Source organism: Mixophyes fleayi, chromosome 12 (genome assembly GCF_038048845.1).
Source record: "Mixophyes fleayi isolate aMixFle1 chromosome 12, aMixFle1.hap1, whole genome shotgun sequence".
Lineage (NCBI taxonomy): Eukaryota > Metazoa > Chordata > Amphibia > Anura > Limnodynastidae > Mixophyes > Mixophyes fleayi.
Window position 1 is genome coordinate 11,523,117 of NC_134413.1, and position 24,835 is coordinate 11,547,951.

The following is a 24,835-nucleotide window of genomic DNA, read 5'->3' on the forward strand; positions in this document are numbered from 1 at the left end:
TTTCATTAAAATCAACTGTATAGCGAAACAGAGACGTGACTGAGTGCTACTGAGGGTGAGGATATGAAAGTTAAAAGGGGGGGCTATCTCGCCTGTGCCAGTTGCCATCCGTGTCTCTCCCACTCGCTTATCCTCAAGCGCCTGCCCAAGGATGACTCATTGCCTTCAACCTGTACCATGGGAATACGTCAAGTTATAACCATTTTTTAAAAAAATATTTTTCTTGATTTATTTTAACTTTGGAGAACAACTTTTCTCTTATATTTTAAGATGAATTTCAGGTTGTATCTCTCACTGCCACAATTTTGTAGCCCCCCAAATTTTGCGCCCGCTCCCCCAAAAGCCATCCACCCTAGGCTGCAGCCTGGTTAGCCTGTTGGATAATCAGACTCTACACCCTGCAAAAAAAACAATCTTTTTCCTGCATTTGTGTTCAACAGGCACAGTGTGCACTTAGCTGGGAACATACTTATGTGGCCATAGATGATGTCACCTTGATGCACTTTCCATAGAAACATTTGTCGAAAAAGAGAGATATAAACATTAAACACATATATTTTGCACTGTAATTTGACTACTACTGCCATGCTCAAATTCCACCACAAAGGTTCTCTATACTAAAGTGCATTAAATTGTATTATCTCACTCTCTTTATAATTTCACCCTTGATATAATGACAATTGTGTCCTGTGTTTTAAGCTATTGATATAAAGAAGGGGGCACTGTATCATCATCATCTTCATTTATTTATTTTAATGAACCAATGAAATAGAGCGCTAACTAGCATAGGTAAACTGATTAAAAATAATAATTATAAGTATATATATTATAGTAGAATATGGACGAAATACACATAAAAGGCTCCTAGCTGTACAAACAAGATTTTATTTAAAACCACTCGCAGTATATATTATAAAGCCTCAATGCAATGTTGTATAAACAAGAGGGCTTCCGTTAAATATTATTAGTGCTCAGATAAATGGTCCAAAATGTATAAGAATACATTGGACCAATAAAATATTTTGGCTGTTTGTAACTCGAAGCTTGGTATAGCTAATATCCATAGTATCATTATAGTATTCGGTGCATCAATAATAAACAGAGGAGGTTACTGGCCAGCTCACTTCACTCTCCGCTGATTGTAATCTTTAGGCAGATGCAAATCTCCAGCAGAGCAATGAAAACAAGTGGTTCCTTAGTGACAACTCGTCCTGCTAAGGTAGAATAATAAAGCGCACTGTCTTGTCTTACTCTGCGGTTGGTTCCCTAGAGGGGAGAGTTTTCCTGGTCAGCTGTCGAATCCCTAAATGAACGTTCTGTCCTATGATACACTTACTGCTATGCTGAATCTCTTCTCTGTTTGTCGAGCATGTTGTTAGCATAAGTTGTTACAGCAGTAAAAGTTTAGAGATTAAAATCAAAAACCCATCTCTGAATTGACGCGTTTCGCCACAGGCTGTTATTTTTGTTTATTTATATAGCGCCACTAAATCCACAGCACTGTACAGGGATTATTTGCCACTCACATCACTCCCTGAATTATTGGAACGTACAGTCTACATTTCCTAACCCACACACACAGGCAGAGCTAGAATTAATTTTGTCAGCAGCAAATTAGCCTAATAGTATGTTTTTGAAATGTGGAAGGAAACCGGAGCAACCGGTGGGAATGCATGCATACATGGGAAGAACATACAAACAGGGCCATCTTTTCCATTGGGCTCGATGGGCAGGTGCCCGGGGGCCCCATAGGCAGGGCTCTTAATTAGAATAAATAATCCTGCAAAAGAAAACACCTGCAAAAAAACCTTCAAGGGTCACTGAGCAAGTACAGCTATCTATCTCTTTCTTTATATATCTATATCTGTATCTCTATACATCTATCTCTATACATCTATATATATATATATCTATCTATATATGTAGGGGCCCCGGTGCACTGCTTTGCCCGGGGGCCCATAATGTTGTTAAGATGGCCCTGCATACAAACTCCCCACAGATAAGGTCCTCAGCACTATGAGGCAGAGATACTAACCACTGAGCCACCATGCTGCCCACTGTATAACATTTACAGCTGTACCGGTTACCTACACAAAGTTACAGCAGCCATTTTTTGGCTTGAACCAATATTTATGGTAATGAAGCCTTCCACTTTTTAATCAAAATAAATGGAGTATATTTACTAAAATTTATAAAAAGTCAAATTGGAGATGTTGTCCAAAGCCAACAATGAGATTCTAACTGCTATTTGTCTAGAACAGTAAGGGGCAGCATGAAAGAGGAAAAGTGCCGCTTGTACATCCTTCCAGCCTTCAAAGAGGCCATATAGAGAAAGGAGGGAAAGCACAGTGCGCTCCCTCTTCCTCCGGACTGCGCAGAGGAGGTCACATGACAAGGAAGTTGGCTACCTTCATTCTGATAAGATTGGGAGTAGCCGGCTGGGTGCCGCAGGTGAAGGCTCAATGGGCCACTACCGGCCCGCAGGCTGCCTGTTGCCCACCCATGTTTTGGAATGTACTAGATAAATGATAGCTAGAATCTGATTGGTTGCTATGAGCAACACCTCCACTTTTAAAGGCTTTAGTAAATCTACCCCTATGACTTTATGGTATAAAAAGTGGTTAAAACTCATGTTGGTAAAAGCAAAAAAAAATGAAATAAAAAAAATAAAAAATAAATAAATATATATATAGATAGATAGATAGATAGATAGATAGATAGATAGATAGATAGATAGATAGATAGATCAAATTAACATTTATCCCTGATAATAAATACTATAGATTTTCTCTATAAGTATTTCATTAAAAGTCGTACACTACCATGTTTCTTTTCTGTCACTAACATCAGGGGCCTGATTCATTAAGGATCTTAATTTGAGAAACTTCTTATTTCAGTCTCCTGGACAAAACCATGTTACAATGCAAGGGGTTCAAATTAGTTTTCTGTTTTGCACATACGTTAAATACTGACTGCTTTTTCATGTAGAACACAAATACTTGATAGCTTATTTGTACACTGAAATTGAAAGTTGATATTTGTGTGCTCCATGAAAAAAACAGTCAGTATTTAACTTATGTGCAAAACAGAATACTAATTTGCACCCCTTGCATTGTAACATGTTTTTGTCCAGGAGACTGAAATAAGAAGTTTCTCAAGTTAAGATCCTTAATGAATCAGACCCCAGATTTGTATTTATATTTGTATGTTCCTCTCTCCCACTTTCTCTTTATTTCCTCCTCTATGGACAGGTAAATGTATCTCCACTAAGAGGAACTAAAATATTCAAAGCTGGGAAGGAAAATATAAAGGATTTCTATCTATTTACTACACAGCCGCAGAACGTCTGCAGACTGAAGCGTTACCCTTCAATAAATATTTAATTTTACGATTTTCCAACCTAAATCTTTCAGATGTCACTGCTTATTTCAAAACATGCAGACCAGATAACGGAAAAGGATACTAATGCACTTTAATAGCCCTTAATATGAGTACAGATGTTTATCTTGATCAGCCTTATGTAAAACAACCAATGAAAGCAGAAACACGATGGATACAGGTTACAAACATGAAGCTATGTCTCCTAATTATCTTTACCATATCTGCGCTACCTATGAGTTGTCATGGTGTAGCCGTAATGGCTTGCTGTCAACCTAAATTACTGCGGCTATTATAAAGTCCAAATGAAGCCATCACATTCCTACCAACAACACACATAACATACGGTTATCGGGTAATGATCTCCTGCTTGAGACATTAGGCGTATGTATTCGGAGCTGATTAGCAATATATCATTTAAGAACCACAATAGAAAGGCAAATTATGTCAACTTAGCATTTATTCCTTTGCTTGCAATTTGACAAATATACCCAAGTGAATTTTCAGCAGAGCACAAGGGAAGCTCAGTAATTATTAATATAGCTTGCCTTACAATTTAATGCTACGGTATTATATTGCTTGGAGGGCTGAGTTGCCTATAATAATTGATCAAACAAATCAACACATGACATGACTCATAATACCGTCGTGCTCAGCTAAATGGCTTCGCAACAACTTGCAAAATATCTGCAACACGTCAATAAATAGATTATTTTTGCACCCCTAGGTCACATTGGCAACCTTAATGTCCCCTTATTACCATTACGTCCCCCCCCCTCATGAGCTCACACAATAGGAACATGTTAATTAACTAACTAAATGAAAAACCTATATAAGTAATTGTCTGTGCCTTTTTACTCAGACGGGTGGGGTCTACGTTTCCTACATTGCTTTAAACGACTCGAAAATTCAGATGCTTACAATCTACACATGTTGTAAAAACAGACTCGCCACAAAAAAGACAGCTTACATATCCGACAGGTGTGACAAAATGTTCGACAGCCTAAAATGCTGGCAGTGAGGATTTGCGTCACTTAACATTTATGGTTTTAAAGCGGCAACACCAGGACCCGGCTGCAAACCCTAATGCTAAGCCTAACCTTATCCCTAACCCGAACCCTAAACCCAACCCTAAACCTAACCCCAACCCTAATTCTAACCCTAATCCTAAACCTAAGCGTTTTTTTTAGATTAAATATCCGCTGGGTCCTGGCATTGCCACTTTAAAACAGGCAATCCATGAATCCTCACTCCCAGCACTTTGTGCTGTCGCACATTTTAGCACACCTGTCGGATATGTTAGCTGTGTATTTAGAGGAAAGTCTGTCTTTACAACATGTGTAGACTGCAGATATCGGAAATTTTGAGTCGTTTAAAGTAACGTCGGAGATGTAGTCATCGGGAAATTGACTTCCACCGTCTCAGACAACACACAACGCAGAATTCAAAAATTACCAACGTGTGTTACAAATCTATTACAAGGTCTGTAGCGTAATTATTACTCAGAAATAATGGCCTGGAAATTTGTGAATCCTGAGAAATGTTTCAATACCGCGGTTACTTCAACAACAAAAGAGGAATATGGACCAACTTAACTCCAAGCCATTGCTGATTTCATGAAAGCATTGGCTTAGGGACTAATTGAATTTTTTTTTTAATGTAAAACGAAAAAAAAAATCTTATTAGAGCTGTTAAAGAAATGATAGTTTTGTGTATTCTGTTGTAATCTCAGTTAGTAAACAATCTAAATTCTAAGGATGGCAAAAAAAAAAAGTTTCCACATTGGTTATTGGAATACCATGCAGAATATTAAGTCTTTAATAACTACAGTGCTATATATTTTTTAACACCACCCTCTTTTCCCACCAGATACATTGTCTGCTCTAAAGTACATTAATATGTATTAATTATTAGAGATGCTCAGGCTCGGTTTCCCGAGAACCGAATATACCCGAACTTAGCAGATCCGAGTACCAAGCCGACTCGGTACCTTCGCGCTTTTTTGGATTTGAAAACGAGGGAAAAACGTCATTGTTACGTCGTCAGATCTTGGATCTCGCGATTTTTGGATTCCTTTTTAAGATCCAGCATAACGGTGGCTGTGTGCCAATGTGTCCTAGATGTGCTAGGAACTGTCGTGTGTTTGTGTCATTGCTCTGTCGCTTACCATCCAGCCAGGTCGCTGCAGTCTTTGTTTGAACGTGTATGACAATAATATTGTGACCTGTGAGGTGGTCAAAATTGACTGCAATTGACTTGAAATTAGTGTTATTGAGGTTAAGAATAATGTAGGAACAAAAAAAGAGCACAATTATGTGATTTTAGCATATTTTAGGATTTTTTTCTAAAAAATCCAAAACCAAAACCAAAACACACGAGGGCGGTTTTGTCAAAACCAAAACACGACGCTAATCCAGATCCAAATCCAAAACCATATCCAGTTCACGGGGTCAGTGAGCATCTCTATTAATTATATATCACCCTTTTAAAATGACTTTCTTGATATAATTCAAGTTTTGTCCTGTGCTTTAAGCATAAAGAGGGGGCACGGTATAACATCTACAGTTGAATCTTTGGCCAACCATTTTGTGGGCTGAACCAACATTCATAAGAATGCTGCCTACCCATTCGCTAAGATTGGTTCAGCCCACACAAAAATGGCTGCCTACAATGTGTACAGGTCACAAGTTTGCTTAAAATATTTCCATGTGCCAAGGGAGAAAATAATGTACACCCATCTGCACATTTTAGAGTTTGCTCTTCTTTCCATCACTGTATCTCTCTCACTCTCTATCTCTCTGTTCTTCTACCTCTTTCTCACACTCCACCTTCCCGTCTCTTCATCACTATCTCTTACATTCTCTCTCCCTCCTCTCTGCAGCTGTGTAATGCGAATCCTACAATCTGAATAACTGGCATATTGCAGGAATCCTTTTTAGAGGCAAGGGATAAAAAAAATGTCAGGCTGCTCTGATTCCATATAAATTCCTGTTTTGAATGCAGCTACAGGGCACCCAAAATGGCGTGAGTTTATTTTGCAACAAATCACATGGACAACGGAGTGATAAGAATTGAAGGGGAAGGGGGGATAGCACTAAGAATCAGCAGCAGTTATTATGTCATAAAGACAGTTTCATCTAATTGGCAACTGTGAGTGATCCAAATGGTTTATTTACAGAGAATGGAAAGAACACATCTTATTATATTCCCTATCCATTAGATAAGGATTGTCCTGTTCTTAATATATATGTATGTATCTACAGTTCTACATTCCCTCACTTAGAATAAATAAAGTGAGAGTCAACGTGTCTGGCATGATTCCAGTATTCAGGCCACTTGGTAAAATTCTAAAAGGAAAATAGAGTTTATTTTTAGTTTGCCTTATATTTTAGCTACAACATACACAAAGCACAAAGCACAAATTAAGAACAAAAATAGATTACATTCATTCATTATGTGTTCTAAAGGCTACGTTTTATTTCTCTAGTTACATTTCATTGATATTGGAATTTACAGTCAGAAAACTGCTGGTGAATGTGATAATTTGTGAGTTGCTTCCTAAAAACTGGGTTGTTCACACCCTTCAATTATAGCCTATAACTTGCTGGCTAAGGCTTATATAAAACTGTGTGCACTGGCAAATACATAGAACTATGGAATAAACTCAGGAAGATTAAAAACAACCAAAAAACAAACAAACATTACAATATCAGACATAATAGCAGGAAAACAAGTAAACAAAATAATAAAAAATGAATATCTCAAGGATAGATTTATTGAAAGGAGATGCCAAGAGTATAAAGACTATCATAGCTCAAGAAGACCAGCATTTTAAGAGCAAAAAACAACCCCCAATGTTATTTTTCTCCACCACCATGTGTTACCCCCTTGGCAAATCAGAGGTTAATGCTTAGAGGTACAGGGAAGCCTTAAAAGTTGCCCACTGGCACCCCCAGCCTGCGAAAATTGGAAACAGCATAGCCTCATTCCATTCCTACATCCAACTGCCAAAACATGCCATCACATGGAAATATGTGAAAATGCACCAAGCCACTAAAGAAAATGAAAAAGACAATTTTTTTTTTGTCCCCAACAGCTGCTTGTAAATTAAAGAAAATCACCCAGTTTTTCCCCTGCCGTGGAAAGTGTAGACTGAAAGAGTGCAAGGCCAAGAGAGCGAGGGGGGGGGGGGAGGATATTAAATATCTGACTACTGTGAAACACCCAGACAAATAAAGCATAATGCCTCTGAATTATTAACCTGTTCTTCTCCATAAACATGAAACATTGATGAATCCATTTTGTAAGGCAAGTGCATTATCTTCTTTACTTTAGCCTATTAAAAATAAAAATATATCCAACGTGCTGTCTTGGGGAGCTATCCATTATATATCTCAGAGACATGAAATGGATTATTTGATTATGTCAGTCAACACAGTCTCAACCTCAATTCCATGAGAAAAACATGCAATAGTGCTGTACAATAGCTGAAGGTTTCACAGATACCCCCAAGTCATCTGCTTGTATTACATAACTGGAGCAATCACATATGCATTCCATTAAAAGTGGCAATAAGTGCTAGTTGATGCTTAAAATATGGTGGACTCAATGATTCCCTATATGTGTAGGTGGTGGGTCAATACAAGTCTATAGATCACCACCCAAATTGTGCTATAGGGTTTTCAGAAAGAAAATGCCCCCCTTAACATATTCTCTAGCATGGATTGCACTGCATTAATATTGTTATTTTTCTAATATGTACATTAAAATACAACAGATTTTCTACAAAAGCAGATTTGTATTTTGCAGCTAGATACTTGGTTTCCAGAGTCCAGGAAGCTTTGTAACTGATCTCCCATTCCAAGGATAGATTAAGTGCCCGAGTATAGATTTATTTTCCATTTAATAGAAATTATTCTACTAGTACATCATACAACGGGAACCCTTGGGTATTTCAGCTCACTCTAACAAATGCGAAAAAGCATTAATAAGTAAAGCAGTCTGCAATGCAGCTCAGGCATAAGACACAAGATCACAACAAAAAATTTTATAGAAGGATTAAGCTTTGTGTTTACCTGCCGCCTCTGGAGTAAAGACGATTGCAGTCGGACTTTTTACCTGCAGATAAAATGATAACACGGTGCCTTAGGGAGAATCTCACAGCCTTGCCAATTGTTTTCCGGTAACTTTGGTGCCCTTTGCCATTACCCAGCGTTGGCATTCTAGAATTCTAGCCTTGATTTTTCACTATAAGTAATCCAAATAGAATGCTCCATTAAAACCGACGTCTGGTGGAAATCGTAGGGGGAAGAGGGCAATTGCAATGAGAATCTGTTGGTACACCCATCCCCGACACAGACATGAAGGCAGGGAACACCCTGTGTATGTATGCTCGTTCACATGACAAAACACCTTTAGCCCGCAACCTGGTCAAATCCAACAACTTGGTCTGGATGACACATAATAATAATGTATAATTAAGCAACAACAACAACAGTTTAGAAGGCGTTCAGGGCTCACCATCCAGAAGTAAATCCAAGAGAGACAATTAACTTTTCCCAGAGACTGTGGTGGGCGGTATATAGGTAAAAGATTGGGCTTTGACCTTGCAATGTACCTGATCCAGGTTAATCCTTAAACCCTTCCTTCAATGCAAGCTTCCTTGTTAAGCAACAAAATGCCCATGCCCAGTACAGCACCCACTGGACTAGCAGCCATTCATTGAGCCTAGGTGTTTTGCACTTGTAATCCTGGGCTTGTTATCTGCTTTATGCAATTAGCAGTACTGAATCAGATTATGGGAACTTGGAAATCGCCCGGAATGCTGTAGAGATTGCTGAGACAGATGCGTTTGTGCGAGGTGCTGAATCGGATCCCCCGTCCAAGGTGCTGAACCAGATTCTTGTCCGAGGTTCTGATCCAGATTTTTTTTTTGTTGTGGGAGGGTGACGATCTCGATCCCTATTGTGCTAGATCCTTGCTCAAGGTACTGATCCAGATCACTGTGCAACGTGCTGATCCCAGATCACTATTCAATGCGCTTATCCATGTCGCTGTCCAAGGTGCTGAAGGTCAACAGCAGGTTCAATCCCAGCTGCTTCCAGCCCTCCCGATTCCACCACTCTCTTCTCCTATGTATGTTGGGGAGGAGAATTAAAGGCTGCAATTGTCAGAATCAGATTCCAGTCACCGCTGTTCTCCCAGGATCTGACACCACTAGACACAGAGACAGATCCACTTGTCGAGGATAAAACGCAGAAATCCGTTTCCCATAGGCAGCTCATCCGACCTCCACCCCCTGCCTCGGCAAAACAACACACACATGCTGTAGACAGAGCAAGTCAGTCTTGCACACAAGGCTCCGGCAGCCCTTGGGGTAGGATGCGGGTCTGTGGGTCCCCCTCATTCAGCGGTAACAAAGCCATGTCTGCGCATTGAGGGAGCGCTTCACTCTGCATTAGGCAAAAAAAACCTCCTCTGCAAGGCTCAGCCAACGTCTCTGCAGTGAGAGCGATCAAGTGGCTGAGATGGGAAAGTCAGATCAGATCTCAGCAGGCAGAATTGCACCGCTGCACCTAGTACTTCCCCCAGTACAGCCTCCACGCTGAGTTAATCCTAAAAGTGATTGAATGCCACATACGTGTCTCAAGTCCCCGGGAGGAAAAAAAAAAAGGGGGGACTATCTCCAAACGTTTTTTTTTATATTTTTTTTTACCTCTTTAGCAACATGTGGATTATGGGCCAATAATCACATTGATAAATCAATGCCATTGCTGGATTGTCAATGCAAAAACTTCAGGGTGCAGATGGGGAGGGTAGCAGATTCCCGTATGCATCCTATGTTTGCAATTAATTGAATACACCTATAGAGGTGATGCATGCTTAAGTGTCTAGATAATGTCTATTGATCCGTTTTGCATCCAAATACAAATTGTCGCAGTAGGAAACTTTTAATCACTTCTTGATGTATATAATCACATATTGGGACATTGTAGAGTCCACTTGATGTTATATGCGCACGGTATAATGCCAAGCTTCCAAAAAAAATCAGAGGGTTCCCTGGTGTAGCTGAATATACACCGCCAAGTGCAAACTGCAACAAAGGGTCTCCAAAGTTGAAAACAAAATCATGGAAAATGCCACAGGGGAAGCGTCAGCATAAAGTGACTGGGAGAGCAGAATAGAACACCTGGCTGAACTGAATTATCAGGGTATTTACTGAAGCACATAATAAAAGCGGCAATTCCAAAACTTAGTGTGCAGATAAAAATAAGGTGGCGACTGGGAACATCGCTTTGCAGATGAATGCAGAAAGAATCAATGCTGAGCGCACCACGTTGACCCAGTCGTAGTCCTTGCAAGTCACACAACACCTGTGCCAGCCGGGCTTGAGCTCTGCACCAGTGCGCACGGATGACTTACTCAGGCGGGGCTAATGCCTAGGTAGGGAGCCAATCAGAAAAAAAAAGTGTGCACTGGTGCATAGTGAAGGAAAAAAGGGCAGTGGAGAAAAATGTAACATACAGTATGTATTTGGATGACAAGCAGTGAGTGCTCTTATATGCATGTATCCAACCTCCTTCCTAGCGAACAGTGCACCTAGACTACTGTGCCACTTACAGAGACAATTAGACTAGACTCCCATGAACTCTGAAATCCTATGTAAAAGGAAGGATGCTCATTGGGTCTGCACTTCAGACGTCTTTGATCCAACTTTATTTTTTGTGTTTGCTGAAAATGCATCTATCCTTTTTTTTCTATGTAGTGGATGGATCAGCAGCTGCAGGTGGAGGAATATTATTTTTTCTCCTCTTTTCTACAACCTCTTAACCAAAGGAATTGTTTTTTTTTTTTTAATATCATCTAAGTGCTTTGTTTTAGAGACATCTGACAACTCATGGTAGGATATCATGTTTTCCCTTTAAAAATCCTGTATGTATATACCTACATATTGACTCATTTCTTATATTTATCTATGAAAGTGGCTACATGTTTATGCTTTGTCAAATTTGGGCTAGACTTGGAAGTATAATTGTATATTTTGTGAACTATGGTGCAGGTTGTCATTCCTTTTACTTTGCAAACACATTGTTCTGTGAAAGCATACAAACATGTAAACACAAGTTTCCAGTGTATGGGTAGATTTATGGTTTTACTGCATTGATATGCAATAGAGTCTGTTTAGGTATTATATGAGATTTTCCCCCCATAAATTATGTCATTGATGTTTGCATTTTTTAGTACCGTATTTGTTTATTGTGATAAAAAGTAGCTTTAAATGCCAGTCTGCTGGTAAGCCGAGATTGCGAGTCATGTTTAATTTTACTTTTGAACTTGTTACTTTGTGGCTCTAGGTATATTAGACTGTTGTCTGGCTTTTGAAAACAGCTGTCTAATAGACACTCTAAGATTAATTGCATCACTCACTTTGCATCCTTTAGTATTTCCACCCACTTTGATATGGGTTATTAACATATCATAGTTGCAAATGTGTTCTAACACATGTCAACAATGTGAAATCGGATTTAATTGGTCTAGTTAAAGTTACACTGATAAGAGCAAATATCCTTAAATGGCTGCACTTTTATACTTCTCCTACAGATGTAAGTGGCACCAGAATCATACTTGGCTCCACAACATTATTGTCTGCAGTTTATTATATGATTTCTGTAATTGCAGAGGTAATGCTAGAGTGTTCATCTAATACAAAAGTAGGCCATTTGTGGCTTTCCAGTTGCTGTGGAACTACAAACTCCAACATGCCTTTCTATGCTAAATCATGTAGTTCAATACCAGTTGGGGAACCACAGGTTGTCTAAACATTATCAATAACTTATTGTTGTGCCATATTGTTCTATAAATCAATGATCAGAGTTGAATCTTTATTTTGTTGATTTAGTTTCTATATATTTATTGCTGTTTAACTTTGTTGTGTTCAGAATTGAGTCATAAGGTACCTTCTTTTTAAAGGTGTTGCAGTGAAATGGTCACTGGACCTGATTAATTAAGGAAAGTAAGGCAAAAAAATGAGGAAGATTTCTCAAGGACAAAACCATGTTACAATGCAAGGGGTGCAAATTAGTTTATTATTTTGCACATAAGTTAAATACTGGCTGATTTTTCATGTAGCACACAAATTCCTGATAGCTTTATTTTTACACTGAAATTTAAAGTTGATCTAGGACATGCCCTACCCCAACTATAAATCTGTCCCCACATTTTAAATTTACCTCCCCCTCCAAAGCGACATGGTTTTGCCAAGTTGCAAAGTTACTAATTTCTTTTGCTTTACTTTGCCTAATGACTCAGGCCCACTGTATACATAGGGACTGATGCAGATATGGATTAAAAACCCGAGTAACTTATTCTTAAAAAACAAGACAAAAGCCAAGCATGTTTCCACCCACTTGCAGAGCTAAAGCAGGTGCAAAACATACACCTCCTAACAGGCATATGTGTGTGTCTCTGCAGGTCTGCATGTGCCGCTGTGTGAACATGCCATTAGTGTACTCGGGCCTGCATTTGAGCGACCCCCACCGTCTCCAGGAGTAGGCAGGCGGCATAAGTGCCAGAATCACGCAAGTCTGATTAGGAGCCTATGTGTGCGCCAACTTTCTGGGCATGCACAGAGAGATTTCATGCATGCACGGCCCACTTTGCATCAGCGCCATAGATTGCAGTGCAGAGTATCGGCCATACAGTGATCCTGATTCATCAAAGAACACACACTGAGAGCAACTTGCGTTAGTTTTAAAACGCATGTAAATTCAGCAAGGAACCGGATATGAAGATACGCGCACTGTTGAATTCAGCTGTAGGTCTGCTCTCCTCTACTACACAAGACACTGCAGGATACGTCCAATACCTATGTGGACTATAAATTTGTGGACGAACGCACAGAAAAATGAATATTTATTGAATTAATGTCACCTGTTAATAATATAGGCATTAATGATAAAACAGTTAAAAAACAAAACTCCCATGAAATACATTTATTAGGATGATCTTAATGTCTACTGAACATAAAATAAATTTTTACATTTGATCCTGATTGCAAACACATATTATAGCAAGCATATAAGACCGTCATCACTAATAATCAGGACTTAGACTATCCCTGTAGCTGGAGCAAGAGATACAGCAGAAAAACAAGTAACTTTGAGATGGAGATTAATTTGGACTAGCTTGCTTGTGCTTGAGTTTGGCACGCCCTTAAGCGAATTGACTACGGCCAAACGCCTCTTCTCTGCTCCCTTGACTCCCCGAAATCGTAGGCAGTACCAAGTATCCTTTGCGTACAAAGACAGAGCAGACATGGCTGCGTTTACTGGCGTATTGTCCGGTTGATTTTGTATACGATAAGCTCAAATTCGGCCTTCATGAATCAGGCCCAGTATGCTTCTGGTCCTTCAGTATCTTTCAAACTCTGCACATAATACAAAACAATAGTGGCAGGTATTAAACACCAGGGGGCATATCATCATCATCATCATCATCATCATCATTTATTTATATAGCGCCACTGATTCTGCAGCGCTGTACAGAAAACTCATTCACATCAGTCCCTGCCCCATTGGAGTCTAAATTACAGTCTAAATTCCCTAACACACACACACACACACACATGGACACACACACTAGGGTCAATTTTGTTAGCAGCCAATTAACCTACTAGTATGTTTTTGGAGTGTGGGAGGAAACCGGAGCACCCGGAGGAAACCCACACAAACACAGGGAGAATATACAAACTCCTCACAGATAAGGCCATGGTCGGGAATTGAACTCAGGACCCCAGTGTTGTGAAGCAGAGGTGATAACCACTTAGCCACCGTGCTGCCCTATATATTTACTAAATACATGATAACTAGAATATGATTGGTTGCTATAGGCAACATCTCCACTTTTTCAAAACCGAAGTTTAGTAAATCTAGCCCCATTTCTTTTATAAGTGGTAGCTTATAATTCTTCCAGAGAACAAACGCCATCACTTTTTGGTAGAGGTTCCCCCCTAGTATGTTACCTCATTGTTTCTGTTTTGAATTACAATGCCTTTGCTCTCTCATTTCTCTGTCCCTCTACATCACACTGTCCCCCTCTTTACTCTGTGCCCCTCATTACAAAACATTTTACTTATCTTCGTATGGTTTGGTCTCCTCTTCTGTTTGCAGTTCCTCCCACCGCAGCTCCTCACTGACAGTGTCGGGACGTGGTGATGATGTCATGCCCGGCAGTCAGTGAGAAGGCAGGAGAGGGGAGCCAGGCACTGGGTTAGGGGGGCAATTGCTGCTCATCCCCGATCAGCCCTGGAAGAGAAGCAGCTGTTTCTTTCTGAGTCAGTATAGCGCCCAGCGCCCAGCACTTGCTGTTAGATGTGAAAGTGAAGCTTTGGGTCACGGAGGAGGGGGAGGGGGTTTTCAGGCAACTAATACCAAACTACAGGTTCCTACATTTAAAATAGATACTTTGAACATTCACAAATATATATGTAACAATTTCCATTATGTATGAAAATGGAAGATATTTAAAATAAAGATTTGGTCATTGGGGAAGATCTTTTTCTATTCACATCTTAGTTTGTGTCTATAATGCAAGTTTGTTTTATCTTCTTTATGCAATAAATGGTGGAGAACAGGGAACAATAGTTTACCGTTAACTGCACAGCACAGGCGGTGAATTTAGGGCTTGACGCTCTTGAATCATTTTTCGGAATGTCAACATTTTCACATTTTTGGAATGAAAACCAAACTCGTTTCCATAACTACTCAGCCAGCAGCACTCACACTTGAACATGGGTAGGAAATATTATTTTATTTAGATAATTCTGCCCAAGAGTGAAGCATTTTCTAACACTTTTCAAGGGGATGACAATCAGGAGGAAGTACCATCATTTTCTGTCCATAAGATGCAGAATTGTGTAGCACATTATCCTGTTTCTCAAAAAAAACGTCTGGATTGCATCAGTCCTACCAATATCATTTTTTTTAGTGGGTAGACCTCTGGCGCCGAAAATGTTTTGGTCAGGTTGCTGCAATTCAGATATTTAAAATAGAGTAGAAACCCTTGCGTGGAATGATGGTTTCAAGTGCAGGAGTGATATGTTACAAATGTATTATCTCATGTCTGTCTATGTTTTGTTCCTGTGATGTACTACGCTGAGTTCTTTATGTGACCGCTATGCTGATTACTCATACAAATGGAATTCCTACTTGCTTTTGTGCTATCTGTAATTGCTCCAGCATTACTCATAGTTGTATTGTTTTGTTTTGTTTTTTACCACATGTCTGCTATTATGCTTCATTGTTTTTGTTATTGTGCTGATGTGTATTCATATGTATATATGTTATATTGTATTCATGTATCTGTTCGATGACCAGCGCTGTGGGATCGGTGGCATCTTATACGTAAATGAGGATGATGTTGAAAACAAACTCAGCACAGAAGAATGAGGGGAGGGGAGGGGGGTAGACTCCTCATTTTCTTGTAGAAAAAGAAACCATGGATGCCATGCTCAGATATGGGAATCACAAGACATAAAATCTAATTTATAGCCTATGAAAAGAGATTACTATGGCTAATTTATTCTGCCTTGTAGTGTGGTTGGGGAATAATTAAGATCAAATTCTTGCAAAAGAAATTGCTGCAGTTGTGTTAGCGCAGCTTGATTGGGGAAAAGCAGTTGCCGGTAAGGGGGAGTTTTCCCGGTACTGCAGGGGGTGGAGCTAGCGAGCTGTGGGTCCCGTGCGGGGAAGCATAGCCCATAGCTCGATAGTTGCTCATGCAGCGGGCCCCATTATCTACATGGGCCCCTGTGCATTGCATCTGCTTCACCAATGGTAGTTCTGCTACTTGGTTCCAGTCATGGTCTGCTAGCTGGTGGGACTGGTTCATTACCCAAATAAACAGTTTCAATGGGGAGCATATTTATCAAGCTGCAGGTTTGAAAAAAAAGTGGAGATGTTGCCTATAGCAACCAACCAGAGTCTAGTTCTCATTCACTTAGTACATTCTGCAAAATGACAGCTAGAATCTGATTGGCTGCTATTGGCAACATCTCCACTTTTTTTCAAACCCGCAGCTCGATAAATTTACCCCATGGGCTCTGCTTTTAAAATGAAATAAGCAATGCACATACTACAAAAAAAAACCAATTACATAACTGTTTACAATACAGCAATATTACAACAGTACCCAGCAATAATAATAAAACATACTTGACGATAATACAAGCAACTATGTGTATCATGAGTTAGAAAAACCATAAAATAAGGGATTAACCAGTGAGCAAAGCAGCTGAGCAAAATGATTTTCATAGACGCCATTCCACTCTAACTGGGTTTCTACGTGTTTGATATATGCAAAGCACACAGATAAAATACACACAAGTTTTAAAGGGTTTTTAAATATTTCTGCCTGGTATATTATATGGTTTTAATGCGAGGTCTCTGCATTGCCTCTAGTGGTCAGAAGTGGTACTGAAGTTTTTGTTTTTATTTTTATAGTAACTTCTTTGCTGGAATCTTTGGAAAAGCAAACATTTATAAAAGTGCAAAAGAGCTGAGGCTTTGTACCTGTGCAAATGCACCTAATTGTCTGCCGAGTGCCTGTATAATTGTTTGCAAGACTCCCAGGAAATCACAATCCACTAAGTAAAACCCACTGCCCCCTTTCCTTTATTTCAACTTTTACATTTTTTTCCTAAAATCTGCTAGGTCTAGCATGTTTTTTTTTCCTTAGATTGCCCATTAGAGTCAGGGAACATTAAAACTTTCTTAATTACATGTGGTGTTTTTGTGTGCTTAAATGTCTTTACTACAAATGATGAAATGTGTTTAGAAAGCGCTCTCCCATAAAACTGCACTGGGGAGGTGCACGTGCATAGGAGCCCCATAGCCAGGGCTCTGAAGTAATTAAAGAAAAAAACGTACCTTTATACGGTCACACAGCGGCGATCCGGCTCCTTCCTTCTGCGCTCGCATTGAAGTCGGCCGTGACGTCATCACGCCTGACATTTTCAGTAAGGAGCGTTCCGAGAGGAGCCACTATGCGACGGACAAGCAAGCGAGGAAGAAAGAAAACAGAAAAGTAGGGAAGAAGGCGATAGCGAGGTAAGTGAAGGGGGGACAAACAGGAGCATAGTGGAGTGCACAGTGTCTGATACAGGGATAGACCAGAACCAGGATGAAGGGGGGCAAACAGGAGCGTAATGCAGGGCACAGTGTCTGATACAGGGATAGACCAGAACCAGGATGAAGGGGGGCAAACAGTAGCCTAATGCATGGCACAGTGTCTGATACAGGGATAGACCAGAACCAGGATGAAGGGGGGCAAACAGGAGCGTAATGGAGTGCACAGTGTCTGATACAGGGATAGACCAGAACCAGGATGAAGGGGGGCAAACAGGAGTGTAATGCAGGGCACAGTGTCTGATACAGGGATAGACCAGAACCAGGATGAAAGGGGGCAAACTGGAGCGTAATGCAGGGCACAGTGTCTGATACAGGGATAGACCAGAACCAGGATGAAGTGGGGCAAACAGGAGCGTAATGCAGGGCACAGTGTCCGATACAGATATAGACCAGAACCAGGATGAAAGGGGACAAACAGGAGCATAATGCAGGGCACAGTGTCTGATACAGGGATAGACCAGAACCAGGATGAAGGGGGACAAACAGGAGCGTAATGCAGGGCATAGTGTCTGATACAGATATAAACCAGAACCAGGATAAAAGGGGACAAACAGGAGCATAATGCAGGGCACAGTGTCTGATACAGGGATAGACCAGAACCAGGATGAAGGGGGGCAAACAGGAGCGTAATGCAGGGCACAGTGTCTGATACAGGGATAGACCAGAACCAGGATGAAGGGGGGCAAACAGGAGCGTAATGCAGGGCACAGTGTCTGATACAGGGATAGACCAGAACCAGGATGAAGGGGGGCAAACAGGAGCGTAATGCAGGGCACAGTGTCTGATACAGGGATAGACCAGAACCAGGATGAAGGGGGGCAAACAGGAGCGTAATGCAGGGCACAGTGTCTAATACAGGGATAGACCAGAACCAGAATGAAGGGGGGCAAACAGAAAAAACCCTTTATGTGGATTAATCTCTGTAGTAGTGCATGTTTTTTTAATGTTTAAACACTGACTTTTTAAGCAGATAGCAATAAATATAAACTTAATTTTATTGATAATTTTTATTCCTGTGAGTGGTTGTGTTGGGGCCCCAGTGCGTTGCTTTGACCGGGGGCCCATAATGTTGTTCAGATGGCTCTGGGCCACTCTGTATAAAAAGTAGATACATTTCTTTAACTTAAAATGAAACCTGCACATTATTTCAAGACTCAATGTACTGTTAGTTGCATCTATTTTTATACACGCCAAAAGAATGTATTGAATTGCATATGATTACATACTCACCACAGTCTAAGAAATTACTGTAGGCTTCTAAATTGATCTCTCTCAAAGTGATAGCAGCTTGTTGTATTTCAAGAGCTAAGACAATCCTATAACGGCGCTGCTTTGTTCTATGCATGTATAAGTAATATGTAAACACATTGCTTAACAAATTAGTTTAAAAAAGTATGTTGATTGCATAACATACTACTAACAGGGTAGTGTTTTTATTGAACCGAGTTGGTTGCTTAGAATATGGGATAGAATTTCTAAGAAATATGGCAGTGGTTAGCAAGCAATTTATCCATGCCTGAGCAAACATCATGAAGCTCTGACTTTCAACAAAATCGAGAATAAATTTATCTCTCCGTCACCACATATCTAAATGTTTTGTTTTATTTGAACTTTTGTTTCCCGGATTTAGATTCACTTTAAACGGGGCAAATGTTCAATTTGAATGGACCTTTGTTTTCTTACTGGCTAAATATTTAATGTGTCTATGTTTATGCAGTGACAGAGGCGTCCTGAGGGGAAGGTTTCATTGGGGAGTGCTGCAAAGTACAGCATTTTATCATTAACTGATGTCTCCTCTTAACTTATGCCCTGAGAAAAACAAGAGTCAGCAATGTGATTAGCTTACCGAATCGGTGTCAGCTAGCACTGTACAGAAACAGGGGTCACATTAGCCGTATAATGTAACACAGTGAGGTCATGGTTGTATGACACAATGAATGATGTGTCTTTCTCTAGAACGCCACTATGAAGCTGTAAGGGCGACATTTGTTTTTGCTTGGAGACTAAAATATTATTAGAAGAGGTGCTTTCTGTTCTGCAGATATTTAAAAATATGTTTGGTTAATTTTGTAGTGTGTAGTAATTTTTATGGCAATGATTCAGACAGAACTTGAGCTGTTCCACTGTTTCACTTAATTAATCAATGTGAAAAAATAATTACATTATTATTATTATTATTATTGCTGTTTATTTGTAAGGCACCACAGTGCATTGCGGTGCCGGGTAGTGGGGGCAAAAAAGCATACCACAAAGGGCATACACGAAGACAAAATAATTTGTTGGATTGTGCCGTCAGCAAAGATATTTAAAGAGGTATGTTGATCTTAGGGTTAGAATTAGGGATAGGCAGCGCCAAACGTCTGTTACTTATCTGACGTCACAATCCAGCGCCGCAGCATCATCGGAATTCACAGCCGTCACAGAACAGACTCTTCGGAAATCAACGCTGCCGCTGTGAAGTTAAGTGAATATTTTCATCATCTTGTCATTTTACTATTCATTTTTTTCTTGCAGGAATAGTGGGTGTCAGTATCCCAAACATCGGGAAACCGTACCCCTCCCATTTGTGAGAGATCTTACGATCTAGCGTAGAGCAGAGATGAGAGGAGTGACAGTGGGACAGTTGTGATGGTATTAGGAGGGAATTCAATTGCCGGCTGTGTGGCGTGCTGGCATCGTGCCATTAACATTACGGTACAAATCTCTGCTCATTTTTCCTCGTATCTCTATGGGGTGTGCGGACAAATGAGCGAAGATTTCTGTTCAATCTCCGCAGCGAAGTGTCTCTTGGACGTTTCGGAGACACTTCTCGGCTAATTGAATTCCCCATTAGTGTGAGTGGCATAGTCAGGAGTACAGTAAACTCTAATATAAAGAGTAATATTAAAGAGATGAGTGTTTAAGAGACTGTTTAAAGATTTCAACGGTGGGGAACAGTCTGATCGCTGTGTGTTACGGTATCTTATAGTTGGAAAATGGTGCAGAATTATTGTAAGCTGGAGTGAAAGGTGGTTATCAAAGAGGAGTCAAGGCCCTGATCAAAAGCAAAGAGGGCATGGGGGAAAGTATATTGGATTAGATTTGATATGTCTGAAGAGGTGGTGTTGCTGGGGACATTGTAGGTGAGCGTAAGTAACTTGAAATAGATTCTGGAGGATACGAGGTAGAGGGATTTACAGGGCGGTGCTGTTCATGTGGAGCCACAAGAGAGGTAGATCAGTCTTGTGTCATTTAGGACAAATTGAATCTGGAGCATAGTGGTGGATCGGACATGAGCCTTATCTGGATTTTCCCCATAAAGTCGCCGCCCACTATGACGTCATAGGGCTGCCTGACTCATTTTTTTAAAACATTTCTGCTGTCCCAGGTTTTTTTAGTTTAACAGCAAAAACAATAAACCAGGAATAAAGGGGAAATGCTGGTGACCCTGCACCATAATCTGGACAGCCCAGGGGTGTGTGTATGGTCCTAGCCGATTAATGTTATATGGGGTAGAATTAATGCAATGGGATATTGACTACAATTGGGTATTATTAATATAATGTTGGGTTCATTGGGCTTTTGAGAAACTCTGTGGTCTATTAGTGCAATGATGGGTGCTCTGTATCAAATGTTACAGCAAACAATTAATGGGCTCTTGCACAGTTGAACACAAATTGCACTTGTTGGCATATAATATGCAAAATTCTGAAACTGGTGGTTTGTGCGAATGTTCAGATGTAAAAATTAATATTATACACCAAAACAACGCAATTTGCGTTCAACTCAGCTTGACCCACCCTCCTCTAATGTCTGGGTCATAAAAAAAAAAGAATTCTATTAATTTACATTGATTAATTGACATTGGGACTGGTTGGGGGGAGTTAAACCTATTTATTAAATGTGAATGCTACTAAATTAGTGTTAAGGCTGACTGGGGCTAAATAGATGTATTTATTAAATGTGGGTGTTATTGATTTAATGTTGGGACTGAGTGAGAAAATGAGGCCTATTTATACAATTTGAATGTTATTAATTAAATATCAGGACTGGTTAGGAGGATTTACTTCTTGGTATAGTCAAATAAAATGCCAATGGGTATGGTTACACTAGAAACACTTGTTTCTATTGTCAGACCTATTCACGTGTATTAAAAAGGCCAAGTCAACCCTACCGGTGTGTTGAGTCAGCAGTGGCACCAAGAGCGAGATACTCAGTGAGTGATGGATGAGCCCTTTGTAGCATCATTAATCTTGGACAGATGTTCTTTGTATACCAGGACTGCTTTTTAGTCCCAGGATGGAACTGTTTAAAATATTTTGTGATCTTCTGTAAATGCTCCATGGCTTAAAAAGACCAAGGGCTAGATTTACTAAGCTGCGGGTTTCAAAAAGTGGGGATGTTTCCTATGGCAACCAATCAGATTCTAGCTGTCATTTTATAGAAGGTACTTAATAAATGAAAGCTAGAATCTGATTGGTTGCTATAGGCAACATCCCACTTTTTCAAATCCGCAGGTTAGTAAATCTAGCCCCAAATGTCAACGTTACAGTCGTGAACTGAGCCGGAGGCTCAAATTTAATGTGGGGTCCTTTCCTGGGACTCCCACTTGATTCAGTGTCCCTGTATTAGTGGGAAGGGGTCTGAAACAGGTTTAGGAATGGTAGCTTACTCTTGCTTGGAAAGGCATCTAATACATCTGAACAAGCGATCCTTCCCAGTTGTGCATTCAACCTCTGTCCCTCAGATATGACTACAGATGCTAGAGATCACCACTAAGTACCAGGAGCCTTCTGAGCACATTGCAGGAATCCTACCAGAGCGACCCTCAAAAAAGTATTAATGTGCAGAAACTTTTCATGGCTGATGTGTGGATAAGTGCCCAGTCTACCCCAGGGGACATTGTCTGTACCCTGACAATACATGAATACAATTATCTGTATATAGTTACTTCTATCCACATGATTTACTAGCCAGTTATGGAAATTTAAATTTAAATTAAACTTATTATAATGACATATGCATGGATTTACCGCACGGTATCTTGTCGTTTTAGGAGCTATTTGAACCTGCTACATCTAAACAAAAGTCAAATACATAAATTTTAAGGTATGTTTGACCTGGTTAAATGACCTTTAAAAAAAATTGTTTTGTTAGATTAAAAACATTTTAGATTTATCCCCTATACTAGTTACTATGGAACCGGAGGACACATCAGTTTTGTTGTACAATATGATATTTTTTTTTTAAATTAATTCTTCTTTAAAGTATGCATGACATAAAAGTTGATACAATACAATCAAACCTAGATAGCTAAATAATTTTCTTATCATTTACTTAGTGCCAACATCTTATGCAGTGTCTTACAGAATGCTTTGAATAGACAGTTTGATACAATGTATATACCTGAGCTTATCTATTGTCATATCCAATTGCAAGAACTCTGTGTGTGCTAGGTCAAAATTATTATTTGTGGGAGGGATTTCTTTTTTTGACAAAAGATTGGATTGTTAAAAATCATCAGATTATGAAAAAAAAAAAAAAAAAATCTGTTTGTGGTTAAATTATTCATAGCTCTCATTCCCCCGAATGCAAATTGTTTAGTAAAATGTATGCATGAGCTTCATGTGATATAGAAGTGATAATGAGCTGCACGGTGGGTTAGTGGTTAGCACTTCTGCCTCACAGCACTGGGGTCATGAGTTTGATTCCTGAGCATGGCTTCAACTAGTAGGTTAATTGGCTGCCATGTGTTTAGACTGCAAGCTCCAATGGGGCAGGGACTGATGTGAGTGAGTTCTCTGTACAGCGCTGCGGAATTAGGGGGGCTATATAAATAGCTGATGATGATAAATTAACAGGGGTCTCACATCCCTCCAATTCACTATTGGTAGACCCTTCTCTTTCTAAATCTCTGTCAGCCTGTTGGCTTCCTGCTTGACTACATCCCCCCTCCTCCCACAATTACACTGCCCCTGTCACATGCTCACTTAGGGGTAGATATTCTAAAAAGGTAAAATTGACGTGTTGCCAATATCAACCATTCAGATTCTGGAGTTCTTTTATCTTTTTAGAAAAGTTTAGTAAATCTACCCCAACGTTACACAAGTAGACCACAGGATAGGCACAACCACCCGCTGAAATACTATGTGCTGCTGTGGACTCCCTGATGATCTGATAGTCTAATAAAGTAGGGACATCCTGGACTCGTAAACGATATAGAATTGAATATAATAAGGTCAACTCATCTTACAACCATCCTCTAACCAGGTCAAACACACCTTACTAATTGATGCATTTGACTTGTGTTTAGATTTAGAATGTTTAAATGTTTCCTAAAATGACAAGATACAGAACAGTAAATCCATGCATGTGTGTTATAGGTAAGGGTTCATTTCAATTTAAATTTCTATAGCTGTTTAGTAAATCATATGGATAAAAATAACTATATACAGAGAATTGTATTTATCAATTGTCACAAGATCAGGGTACAGAAGCCATCTCCTCGGGTAGACTCAGCACTTTTCCGCACAGTAGTCATAAAAAGTCAAAGCTTTCCAATGTTAGGGAACAACTATCCTCAACTAGTTTTATTAAAGGAAAATAAAACAAGAAAATATATCCTGGCCTGCCTGGCTCTTACTAATACATTAGACAATCTCTCTCTAAGTCTGGATGGACCTAATGTAACAAATATCAGTTTTCAAGCTTAGTTCACTTACAAATAAATTACAAATTTGTTTATTTAGGATTCCAACCTCTTTCTCCAGGTAATGAGACTGACTAGGCAAACTTACACTCTTTTAAACTACAGCTTGCAGGTGCAATTATTACTTAGCCTGCTGTCTAACCCGAAATGGACCTAATGAATGGAGGCCCTCCCTCTCTGAACATTCACTCCAGGGACCCTTGATCCTGCTCTTACTTAAGCCCAAAGTTTTTGAAAAACTGTCTTTCCAACATCGACAATTTTCCCTGGGGTTCAAAACACATAGGTCTGAAACCTGGGATTTGCATACAATGTTTCCAGCATTTCTGTCACATTATTTATTTTAGTCCTATAATATCAAGGGGAGCTTCCATATTTCTTGTTGGACTGACATCATGTACCGTATAATATTAGCAATATACACCAATAGAATAGTGCTTCTAATGACCAAATGGAAGAATTACTTCCCCGCTCTTATCAAGCAATGTGCCTTGAACAGATCATTTCTAAAACTTCCATTTTCCTATCATTTTTTTTTATAGACGACATCCAACTTTGACTATATATTTTTTCTGTGCCTTTC

The 24,835-nt window shown here is 39.7% G+C and overlaps 1 protein-coding gene across 2 annotated transcripts in view; it reads right to left on the bottom strand.

Annotated features, from left to right (window-relative positions):
• LRFN5 (leucine rich repeat and fibronectin type III domain containing 5) overlaps positions 1 to 10,737 on the bottom strand; it is a 175,425-nt gene extending 164,688 nt beyond the window's left edge. For both annotated transcript variants that reach the window (XM_075193440.1, XM_075193438.1), the window contains exon 1: positions 8,454 to 10,737. The gene's annotated coding sequence lies outside the window, so the exon portion shown is untranslated. The remainder of the gene's footprint in view (positions 1 to 8,453) is intronic.
• Positions 10,738 to 24,835: the final 14,098 nt, after the last annotated feature.